This window comes from Carassius carassius, chromosome 35 (assembly GCF_963082965.1).
Source record: "Carassius carassius chromosome 35, fCarCar2.1, whole genome shotgun sequence".
NCBI classification, from domain to species: Eukaryota; Metazoa; Chordata; class Actinopteri; order Cypriniformes; family Cyprinidae; genus Carassius; species Carassius carassius.
In genome coordinates this window covers 27,596,588-27,609,087 of record NC_081789.1, presented here as the reverse complement: position 1 = coordinate 27,609,087, position 12,500 = coordinate 27,596,588, and the positions used below count along the sequence as shown (strand labels likewise).

General features: G+C 37.8%; 1 protein-coding gene across 10 annotated transcripts in view; it reads left to right on the top strand.

The window, feature by feature from the left end:
* The window catches only part of LOC132116459 (receptor-type tyrosine-protein phosphatase mu-like), a 214,041-nt gene that overhangs the window by 107,901 nt on the left and 93,640 nt on the right, over positions 1–12,500 (top strand). The gene's annotated exons all lie outside the window — the stretch shown is intronic.

The window sequence follows — 12,500 nt, the reverse complement described above, 5'->3', positions numbered from 1 at the left end:
AATTACAATTAATTTAGGTTATTATTATTATACTTTAGTATTACATTACTTTTTAATTTAATTAAATTTTATAGTATTTTAGTTTGGAAATGGAAATGATTGTGACTTTATACTCAGTAAGTAAAAAAAAAAACAAAAAAAAACAAAAGAAATTATAAAAACATCACATTTTCCCTCAAAGTATCACTACGATAATGCAAAAGATATTATTTGTTAAAATTATTTTTAATTTAATTTATTATTGATTATATAGAAAATTTGTAAATATTTAATATAATATTAGCATTTTACCCTAAATGCTTTAATTTAATTTAATTTAATTTAATTTAATTTAATTTAATTTAATTTAATTTAATTTAATTTAATTTAATTTAATTTATCTTTTAAAAAATCATTTAAGAAGGAAATATGTGTAACTTCATGCATATATATGCAGTATATGTATTGTCACGCACATCTAAGATGTTTTGTTTTAGACATTACTTCAACTGAAGATGTGCGTGGCTTCATGAGTATCATGGTGTCTGTTTTGGCAGAAATTGGTCACAGCAGCTTTGCCTTTAAATCTTCTGCGTGTAAACATGAAAACACGAGGTGAGATTAAACTGCTTCTCAAACAGCAGATGTGTGCCGCGATCGTGAATGCGATCGTTCAATGTGAGTGCGTAGGACTGAACTGAATGCGAGCGTGTGTTGAGATGAGATGTTTTCTGAAGTCTGGCACAATAGTGTAAGGGGATCAGTGTGAACGCTGGTTGTTTCGGCCGTCGCCCCCGCTGGTTTTCATGAGGAACGCTCCTCCGGCTCTCCTCTATTTCTGGAGACGATGGGATTGTTCTTGCTCCCGTCCCTGGAGGCAGCTGCTCTCTTCTGCTGGTGTTTCTTCTGGAGGCTTGAGTCAGAGTCGTGTCTCAGGAGAGTCTCCGCGTATCTCTGCGCATCGCTGATGATGACAGAAAGCAGCTTTTATTATTGCGTGGATTACATGCTAAGAAATCTTTATCCTCTTTTGATTTCCCCGGTTCCTCTTAAAGAACAGCAGGATGGTTTTACAGCCCCTGATCGTCCTTTTATGATCTTTTCTGTCACTTTAGGATATTTTATTCCAAAGTTGATTTTTATTAGCTTCTGTTGAAATCATAACAGCATTTTGTGTTTATAGAATTTATTACTTTTTAGGTGATTTTCAACTTCAGATCATATTCACCTCAAAAAGAAAGAAAATGAGGCCTAGTTTTAGAACCAGTATTTTATTATTATTATTATTTATATATATATATATATATATATATATATATGTATTTTTTTCATTTAATAAAATGTAAATTTATTTTTTTTTATATAAAATAATTATTTATAAAAAATATTTTACCTCATTATTTTTACTGTAATGCAAAATGTTTTTTTTTACATGTACTTTTTTAAAAGTTGAAATTGTGTGCTTTTTTTATAATACATTTTTAAATCACATTTACCCTAAATTCTCATTTCTGTAATCCTGTTTTATTTTAAAGCATTAAAGCAACTGACCAATGACCATTGTTATATGTAAAAAAATGTTTACGTTACCCCAAATTCTCATTACTTTTTATTACTTTTATAATGTAAAAAAAAATTATTTATTTGATATAAGTATTATTTCAATGAAAAATGTGTACATAGTATTTTTTTTATAAAAAATTTAAATATCCTATTATTTGAAAAAATGTCCAATAAATTGAAAATTTGTGTGATGTTATGTTCATACCAATTTTTCAATGAGTATTTTTTTACCATAGTACTGTACAAAATAGGAAAACATTTTTATTTTTATTTTTTATGTTTGTTCAGGTTTTTTGTTTTGTTTTTTCTTTCGTCCAGTGATTCTCGGCCTGTACATGTTCCTGAAAGTGAATCTCTGTCTTTGCTGCTGTCCTCCTGATTCCGGCTCTGATCGTCAGCAGGTGTAAATCTGGCAGGTTTATGAAAGAGGGAGTAAATCAGGGATCTTTAGAGATGCTGTTAAATCTGCTGGACACACGAGTCTCATCAATACATCCAGCGCTCGGCCTGAACTTCACACATACATCACACTCAGACTGTCTCTCTCTCTCTCTCTCCCTCTCTCTCTCCCTCCCTCTCTGTCTCTCTCCCTCTCTCCCTCCCTCTCTCTCTCTCTCAATTCAATTCAATTCAATTTTTTTCAATTCAAATGAGCTTTATTGGCATGACTGTGAAACAGCACAATGTTGCCAAAGCAATAAACAGTAAACAAGTTATACAGATACCTCTCTCTCTCTCTCCCTCTCTCTCTCTCTCCCTCTCTCTCTCTCTCTCTGTCTCTCTCCCTCCCTCTCTCTCTCTCTCTGTCTCTCTCCCTCCCTCTCTCTCTCCCTCTCTCCCTCCCTCTCTCCCTCCCTCTCTCTCTCTCTCTCCCTCCCCCTCCCTCTCTCCCTCCCTCTCTCCCTCCCTCTCTCTCTCTCTCTCTCCCTCTCTCTGTGTGCATGCGCGAGTGCGGAGCGTTTGGGACGATTGTATGAGCGACTGAGCAGCGTGTTTGAGTGAGTTTCAAACTTTTTCCTTTTTTCTCTTTTTAGATAAGGTATTGGTTGAGCTTATTGAAACTACGGCAGTCTTTTTATTATTTGCTGACTCTGTCGGCAAAAGAGAGTAGCAATGGGATCTAATTCTGATGGCTTTGCGTCTTTGACTGCACGCCATGGGTGCAAGTGTTTATCAGACGAAACCGTGTCAGTAGAAGATTGTTTAATTGCTGTTAGCAATGCAGTTGGTGCTTTAAACATCTTGTCTGCATCGAGAATGAATAAGGCAGTTGTTATTTTTTTGAGGGAAACGACTATGGTTGCTGATTTGGTTGAACGTGGATTATCTGTGAAAGATGCATTCATTCCTGTTTTGCCGCTGTCTAACCCCTCGAAAAAAGTTATCCTCTCCAATGTTCCTCCGTTTATTCCAAAGGATACACTTGAGCGCATTCTTGCGCGTTATGGTAAGTTAATGGGACCGATTAAAATGATACCGCTTGGTTTAAAAGCCCCACAATTAAAGCACATAATGTCATTTAGACGTCAAACGTACATGATTTTAAATCCCGAATTTCAAAATCTGGAGGTTGCTGTGAAACTGGCATTGAATGGGAAAGATTATACGATCTTTATCACTGTTGATTCAATGAAATGTTTTACTTGCTCGAAACCGGGTCATGTCAGGCAATCGTGTCCTTTAAATATGGAAGCTGAAAAGGAGAAGGAAAGTAATCCTGTAGTGGATCAGGTGAATACTGCTGTGGCAAATGACACTGCAGCAGAAAATACTGATATAATACAGCAGGATGAAACCGCTGTGTTACTTAACAGTGGAGAGGGCTCTGATGTGCTTGCACAAGATACTGAAGTTACAGACAGTGCTTCCATCATTACTACACATGCAAGTGTTAAAGTTGATGAGGAGCTCAAAGTTGACGGGGCAGTTAGTGATTTAATAAAATACCAAGGGAATCAAACTGAGATTGAGAACATACAGGTACAAAGCAGCAGCTTGTCACAGGATGAAGACCTAGATCTGTTGTCACAGAGAACTGATGATTTATCTGAGAATGACTCTGAATGTGAAGAGTATGATGTAAATTCACAAGGGAATTCTGCTGGGAATTTTATTTCCCAGTCAAAACTTCCTTTTTATACATTTCAACAGTTGAACAATTTTCTGGATGCTACTAAGAATCAGAGAAAACCCAAACTGGAAAAATATTTTCCTGATTTGGAACTTTTTGTTGAATCTGGTGCTATTGCAATGCGAAAGGCGACGTTGGAGGAACTGGATCAACCGAAACGCTACAGGCTTAAAAAACTTGTTAGTGTAGTTAGAAGAAGCCTAAATTCACGTCTGAAAAAACACTGATTCTATGAAAAGTGTCAAAAGGCAGATGTGGTGGGTTGCTTTATACCCCATTGTGATTATTGTCATGACCTTTTTTAATATTGGGTCTTTAAATATTAATGGTTGTCGTAGTACAGTTAAAAGAAATGATCTTTTTAATTATTTAATTCTTAAAAAGGCTGATGTGATCTTACTCCAGGAAACACACACGGATTTGCAGAATCAGTCACAGTGGCTTAGCGATTGGAAGGGTAATGTGTGTTTGAGCCATGGCACAAATGTTAGTGCAGGGGTTGCAGTATTGTTTTCACCCCGGGTTGGTGGTAATGTTAAGAGTATTGAGATAATACCAGGGAGAATTTTACGAGTAGATGTTAATTTAGGTGACAAAGTTTTTTCCCTGTTTAATGTATATGCTCCAAATGATGGTCGGGAGCGTATTACTTTTTTTGAAAAGTTATCAGATGCGTTATCGCACTGTCCTCAGGATAATATTATTATACTGGGGGGTGATTTTAATTGCACTTTAAATCAGCAATTGGATCGGAATCATAATGAACCACATTCCCTTTCGGCGAATACACTTAAAAGTATAGTTGATCAATATAATTTTGTTGATTTGTGGAGAGATGCATTTCCTGGGCTTAGACAGTATACTTGGATGAAAGTGAACTCAAATAATATGTCTGGAGCCAGGCTTGATCGGTTTTATACAGAAGCACGTAATAGGGGAAGATTTTTTACAAATTCTATTTCACCTACTTTTCTCTCAGATCATCATTATATTTCTATGGCTATTTCTGTTGAGTCCAACAAATCTTATAAATCACTCTGGCACTTTGATAATAGGTTACTTCAGGATCACGTTTTTATTCACTCTTTTCACCTTTTTTGGGGTTCTTGGAGAGAGGAGAGAGTAAATTTCCAGTCTTTAAGTCAATGGTGGGACGTGGGCAAGATACAGATTAGAATTTTTTGTCAGCAGTTTACTGCACATAGCAGGGGTGCCCTACTAGAGAAAATGAAAGCTCTTGAAGAAGAAATTCTTGGACTAAGTAGTCAAAGTACTACAAGCTCTACTTCCACTGATTCTTTCGAAAGGAATAAATTTCTTTTACGCAATTTAGCGGAAGAACAAGGTAAAACTGCCCTTTTAAGGGCAAAGTTCACTCGTCTAAATGATATGGACTCTCCTACTGCTTTTTTCTTCGGACTTGGAAAAAAAACAGCAGCACATAAGCATCTTCATCAACTGAAACTCCCAGATGGACGAGTATTAACAACACAAATGGAAATTAATTCTTTTGCTATGTCTTTTTATGAAGAGTTGTATCGTGCAGAGCCTTGTAATGGAGTAGAAGCAGACATACTTCTGACTGACTTGCCACAATTGTCAAACAAGGATAAGATGGATCTTGAGAGTCTTTTAACAATGGCTGAACTTTCAAGAGCTGTTCAGGAATTGAATCCTGGAAAGTCACCTGGCTTGGACGGTCTCTCAGCCGAGTTTTATAAGGCTTTTTGGAACTTAATTGGTCAGGACTTTTATGACGTTTTGATGGAAAGTATTGAAAAAGAGACCCTTCCTCTAAGCTGTCGGAGAGCAGTTTTAACTTTGATCCCCAAAAAAGGAGACCTTGGTTGTTTAAAGAACTGGCGCCCTGTCTCCTTGCTGTGCGTTGATCTTAAGATATTTTCAAAAGCCTTAACCAACAGATTGAAGAACTGTATAGAAACCGTCATTCACAATGACCAGTCTTATTGTATTCCTAACCGAACAATATTTGACAATGTTTTTTTGGTTAGAGACATTATTACAGTGGCAAAAAGGCATAACCTGGACATCGGCCTTCTTTCTCTGGACCAAGAAAAGGCCTTTGATAGGGTGGACCACTCTTATCTATTCAAGACACTTGAGGCTTTTGGATTTGGTCAGAATTTTGTGTCCTGTATTAGGCTGATGTATAATGATATTTTTAGCATGTTAAGAGTTAATGGTACATTAACAAGACCCTTTTCAGTGACAAGAGGAATAAGACAAGGGTGTCCTCTATCGGGTTTACTCTATGCTATTTCTATTGAGCCTTTTTTAAGTCTGCTGAGAAAAAGACTGTGTGGTATTGGTGGTTCTGGCTGCCCTAAAGTTCCCCAAGTAAAACTGATAGCATATGCCGATGATGTAACTCTGATTATTAAGAATTCAAATGATGTTGATAATATTATTTCATGTTTGAATACTTTTCAGAAAGCTTCCTCTGCATGTATAAATTGGGAAAAATGTACTTCTTTGTTGATGGGAGACTGGCATGGTTCAGGACCTCCTCAGTTTCCAAATCAGTGTAAATGGGCCCATGATGGCTTTAAAGTTCTTGGTATTTATTTTGGAACTGACCAGTACATGGAGAAGAATTGGGAAGGAGTGGTTGACCGGGTTATTGGCAAAATCCAGAAGTGGAAGTGGATTCTCCCACAGCTGTCCTTTAGAGGGAGATGCCTTATAATTAATAACCTGGCAGCTTCAATGCTGTGGCATAAGGTTACAGTGCTAAATCCCCCTAAAGAACTGTTACTAAAGGTTCAAAGGGCACTTGTTGAATTCTTTTGGAATGGCCATCATTGGCTTCCTCCTGGGGTTCTCTATCTTCCTGTTTCAGAGGGAGGTCAAGGCCTTATACACGTTGAATCCAAAATTGCAGCAATGAGATTGCAAACATTGCAAAAACTGCTCTACTGTTCAGATGGAAAGCCATGGATTGATTATTGCTTGTATATTCTTAAAGATCTTGGAGGAACAGATCTTGACAGAGAGTTATTTTTAATTGAGAAGCCTTATGTTGAAAATGCGAATTGCTCTCTTTTGAAATTTCATGAATCCATTTTTCATTCATGGAGTTTGTTAAAATTCTCAAGAGTAGATGATGAAAATTATGGGTGTGCAGAACCTCTGTTTTTTAATCCTCTTTTTAAGACACAGTTTTCATTATCGGGTTCTGTAATTAAGTTGTTTCTGAATGCAGGAGTAACTAGAGTTATGGACCTGCTCGATACAACAAGAGGTCAGTGGCGAACGGATCAGTCACTTGCTGACCAGGTTGGGATAAGGTCAGTAAGAATGGTGGAAGGGATGGTTAAGAGCTTTAAAGCTTGTTTCCCCCCAGTATTAACTTCACTTATAGATTCTGTTTTAATTGATTGTATGGTATTTAAGACTTTTCCAGCATTAAAAGTTGTTCCAAAAAAATTGGAACTTGAAGAGAATACTAATAGTTTCTTGTTAAAGGGGTTTGAATTTTTGGATTTCCAAAGAATGGGGAAGAAAATAATTTACCATATTTGTGCTAAATCCGCACACTTTGACCAACTGAAGGTAAGAATAGACACTAAGTGGAGAGCTTACCTTTCTGTGCCCAGAGATGTAAATCCCTCATGGAGGCTGTTGTACAAACCCCCAGTTCCTAAAAGATGTGGAGATCTACAGTGGAGAATACTTCACAGTGTCTTGGCTACAAACAACTTTGTTTCCAAGTTCAATGAAATGGTTTTACCTGAATGTTCTTTTTGTAAGGCCTCTGACACTGTGTTTCATTTATTTTGTGAATGTTCTAGACTGGCTCCACTTTTTGTACTTTTGGGAACACTAATTACGAAATTGGGATTTTCTTTTACAAATACCCTTTTTATCTTTGGTTGCAAGTATAACCAATCATGTCGTGAAAGGTGTGTACTTGCCAATTTTTTAATAGGACATGCCAAGTTGGCAATCCTGAAAACACATCAATGTAAAAACGTGGGTCAAGATGTTGACTTGTTGCCTCTTTTTAAATCATTGGTAGAATTTAGGGTTGCTGTTGAATTTGCGTATTATAAACAAACTGATAATGTACTTTTTTTCAAAACAAGGTGGGGTGTAAGAGATGCTTTAGTGACAATGAGTGAGTGTGGAGACATGGTTTTTAATTGGTAAAACTGTTCTGGTTTTATTTTTTGTTTTTGTATTAGTTTTGTAATGTTTTGAAAAAATGGTGTAAATTAAAAGAAGTTTAAAAGTCAGAAAAGTCTCTCCCTCTCTCTCTCTCTCTCTCTCTCTCTCCCTCCCTCTCTCTCTCTCTCTCTCTCTCTCTCTCTCTCTCTCTCTCTCTCCCTCCCTCCCTCTCTCTCGCTCTCTCTCTCTCTCTCTCCCTCTCTCCCTCTCTCTCTCTCCCTCTCTCTCTCTCTCTCTCCCTCTCCCTCTCTCTCTCTCTCTCCCTCTCCCTCTCTCTCTCTCTCCCTCTCTCTCCCTCCCTCTCTCTCTCTCCCTCTCTCTCTCTCTCCCTCTCTCTCTCTCTCTCTGTGTGTTGTTGTGGATGCAGGTTGTCTTGGCGTGTTGTATTTGTCCGTGCACTGATTACTTGTTTCTAACGAGCTGCGCTCACATAGCGCTCCAGCAGCTTCCGGTTGCCATGGCTTCAGCTTCCTCCTCGTTAATTAAAGGATGAGTTTGTAAGGTCTCTGATCCTGGAGGCCAAAAATGCGGCAGCTGGAATGAGAGGAAGATTTTGTGCAGCTTACTCTAATACTCACTACAAACAGCAGTCTTTATTACTCATGTGACACTTAAGAATAGGGTACATTTATATGCATATAAAGCAGACACTGAAATCACTAAAACATGTTTAATTAAATATTTATTCAATTTAATTAAAGCTTGAAAAACACAGTTTTAGAATTGTGAAAGGTTATGAATAATAATCACTAAAACCTATTTATTTATTTATTTTTATGTATTTATTTAGTTTGTTAGTTTATTTGAAAGAATATTTTATTTATAATTATAATTTTTTTATATTACTATTTTATTATTAAAATATATGTAGTAAAATATATTAACATGAGACATTTTTCATATTTATGTTAGAAGAAATATTACATGTTATTGTAAAAAGCAATATACACTTGTATTTATGAATATGAATCTGCTGGTGATGTCAGACTTTGGGACCCTACGTGAATATTCATAAGCATAATATTCATATTCATAATATGTGTTAATGAGAGACACATACATACACTGAGTGCTAGGAATGAATCTACAGAAAGTGTTTGTGTCACATTCACAGCTTGTTTCTGAAAATAAAGCCTAGTTCTGATGATGATGAAGATGATGATGATTGTTCTTCATACGGCTGTGTGTGTGTGTGTGTGTGTGTGTCTGCGGTTCAGCTGAAGGTCTGGAGATCACAGCGGTCAGTGTCATATCGGTAAAGTAATGGCTGGCCTTTAAGTCGGCAGTAAATCTTGAGAAAAGCCTTGTTCTGCTCTTTAGCAGCTGAGTTATTCTCTGCTGACGCTCCAGATCTGCTCTTTGTTCAGCTCCACACCGGCTCCTCATTAAACATCCCATCACTCGTCTCGCGCTCTGTTATTAATATTTGATGCCGTCTGATCCCAACAGTGTCTGTAGTTGTGTAGTAACACGTTAAACTTAGAAACATTACTTAAAAAAGGGAAAAAAACTACTTTTTTTTATTTTTATTAATTAATTTATAATTAATACTTTATTCCTAACATGCATATAAACTGTATATATATATATATATATATATATATATATATATATATATATATATATATATATATATATATATATATTTTTTTTTTTATTTTTTTTTATTTTTTATTTTTATTTTAGATATTTATTTTATATTATTTGATTATTTATTCATTTATTTTTTTTCTTTTAATTTTATTAATAGAGAATATCTCCCCCCAGAAACAGGTTTATTTTGGTTTCTTCTCAGTGTAGGAGTTTGACCTTCTTCTTCTTTCGGAGGATCTGCTGGCTTTCGCCGGATTTACAGCTGAACATTACATGACTAAATGATTCCCGAACAAAAGTTATTGATTCTGTTAACCTTTGTGAAATAATTCATCCGTGTCTGATTAACCTAAAGCCCTCTTAATTCAATTATCAGTGAGTCTGGGGTAATGTTCAGCTAATTGCACCAATCACATGTTTTAATTGCGGGTTCGTTCAGAGAGATCGAGCTGCGGTTCTGACTTCACTGCTGCTCTGATGAACAGAAAACTGAGAAATGAGCTTCTGATCAAAGACTGAACTATTACAGAGAGATAGATGGAGGGATGCTAGATAGAAGATGGCTGGATGATTAGATTGTATACGGATAGATAGATGATGGATAGATTGGATTGATAGAGGCATGTTAGATGGAGGGTGGATGGATGATGGATAGAAGGATAATGGAAAATATATAGATGGATGGAGAGAGAGATGGTGAATGAATAGATGGATGATGGATGGATATAAATGGATAGAAGATGGATAGATAAATGGAAGAATGAAAGATGGATGGATGGATATATGATGGATGGATGGATGGATAGATAGAAGATGAAAAGATAAATGGATGATGGATAGAAGGTGGATGGATGGATGGATGAATGAATGGAGAGATAGATGGATGAAAAGAATGATAGATGGTGGATGGATGGATAGAAGACTGATAGATAGATGGGGATGCTAGATGGATGGATAGAAATGATAGATGATGAAAAGTTAGACGGGTGATGGATGGATGATGAATAGAAGGTAGATGGATGAATGGATGAAACAATGAATGAATGAATGGAGAGATAGATGGAGGGACACTAGATGGACGATGGATGAATAGAATTGATATATGGTGGATGGATGTATAGATGATGAATGAATGGATGGATAGAAGATTGATAGATAGATGGATGAATGGATGGAGGGATGCTAGATGGATAGAAGATGGATGGATGGATGGATGGATGCTAGATGGATAGAAGATGGATGGATGGATGGATGCTAGATGGATAGAAGATGGATGGATGGATGGAGGGATGCTGGTATGTTAGATGGATGGATGCTAGATGGATAGAAGATGGATAGATGTATGGATGGAGGGAGGGATGCTAGATGCAAAGAAGATGGATGGAAGGAGGGATGCTGGGATGTAAGATGGATGGAGGGATGGAGGGATGCTAGATGGATAGAATATGGATAGATGGATGGATGGATTGATAGAAGATGGATAGATGGATGGATGGAGGGAGGGATGCTAGATGGATAGAAGATGGATGGATGGAGGGATGCTGGGATGTAGGAGGGATGGAGGGATACTAGATGGATAGAAGATGGATGGATGGATGGATAGAAGATGGATGGATGGATGGATGGATGGATGCTAGATAGAAGATGGATGGATGGATGGATGGATGGATGGATAGAAGATGGATGGATGGATGGATGCTAGATAGAAGATGGATGGATGGATGGATGCTAGATAGTAGATGGATAGATGGATGGATGGATGGATAGAAGATGGATGGATGGATGCTAGATGGATAGAATATGGATAGATGGATGGATGGATGGATAGAAGATGGATAGATGGATGGATGGAGGGAGGGATGCTAGATGGATAGAAGATGGATGGATGGAGGGATGCTGGGATGTAGGAGGGATGGAGGGATACTAGATGGATAGAAGATGGATGGATGGATGGATAGAAGATGGATGGATGGATGGATGGATCGAAGATGGATGGATGGATGGATGGATGGATGGATGGATAGAAGATGGATGGATGGATGCTAAATAGAAGATGGATGAATGGATGGATGCTAGATAGTAGATGGATGGATGGATGGATAGAAGATGGATAGATGTATGGATGGAGGCAGGGATGCTAGATGGATAGAAGATGGATGGATGGAGGGATGCTAGATGGATAGAAGATGGATGGATGGATGCTAAATAGAAGATGGATGGATGGATGGATGGATGCTAGATAGTAGATGGATGGATGGATGGATAGAAGATGGATAGATGTATGGATGGAGGCAGGGATGCTAGATGGATAGAAGATGGATGGATGGAGGGATGCTAGATGGATAGAAGATGGAAAGATGTATGGATGGAGGCAGGGATGCTAGATGGATAGAAGATGGATAGATGTATGGATGGAGGGAGGGATGCTGGGGTGTAAGATGGATGGAGGGATGGAGTGAATGATAGTTAGGTGACTGGTCTGACTGTAGTGAACAGGAAATGTGTGTAGTGTTCATCAGCTGATTCACAGGAAGTGCAGGAGGAAGTCCAGCTGTAATACTGCTCATAATTTCAGCTTCGTCTGAGTAGTTTGAGCGTGTCTCAGAGCTCATATTCTCACTAAGACTCCGGCTTTCTTCATCCGCAGGAGAAGTGCAGAGAAAAGCTCTGTCATTTCGCTGCTGTGTGGCTCTTGTGCTCTGGGCTCGAGCAGAAATGCAGCGCTGCGTGTTAGAGTTCAGTGCTTTTAATATCTGAGAACAGTGTGATGCGTTTTATTTGATGCTGTTGAGATCCTCTACAGATGGATCAGTCCGCTCAGCTCTGTAAACGAGCCTCGGGCCGCCGGCTTTAGCCAGTTAATTACATTTGTTCAGAGGAAGAAACTCTGCACCGGTGCCGGTCTCTCTAGTAGAGTTTGGATGGATGAAGACTGCAATCAAGGAAAACACGATTGTGGCAGCGTACAGGTGTCGTACTGAACATACAGTAAGCATGTGTGAGTCCGTTATAATAATGCGTGTTTGAGTGCTTTTGACACACAGAC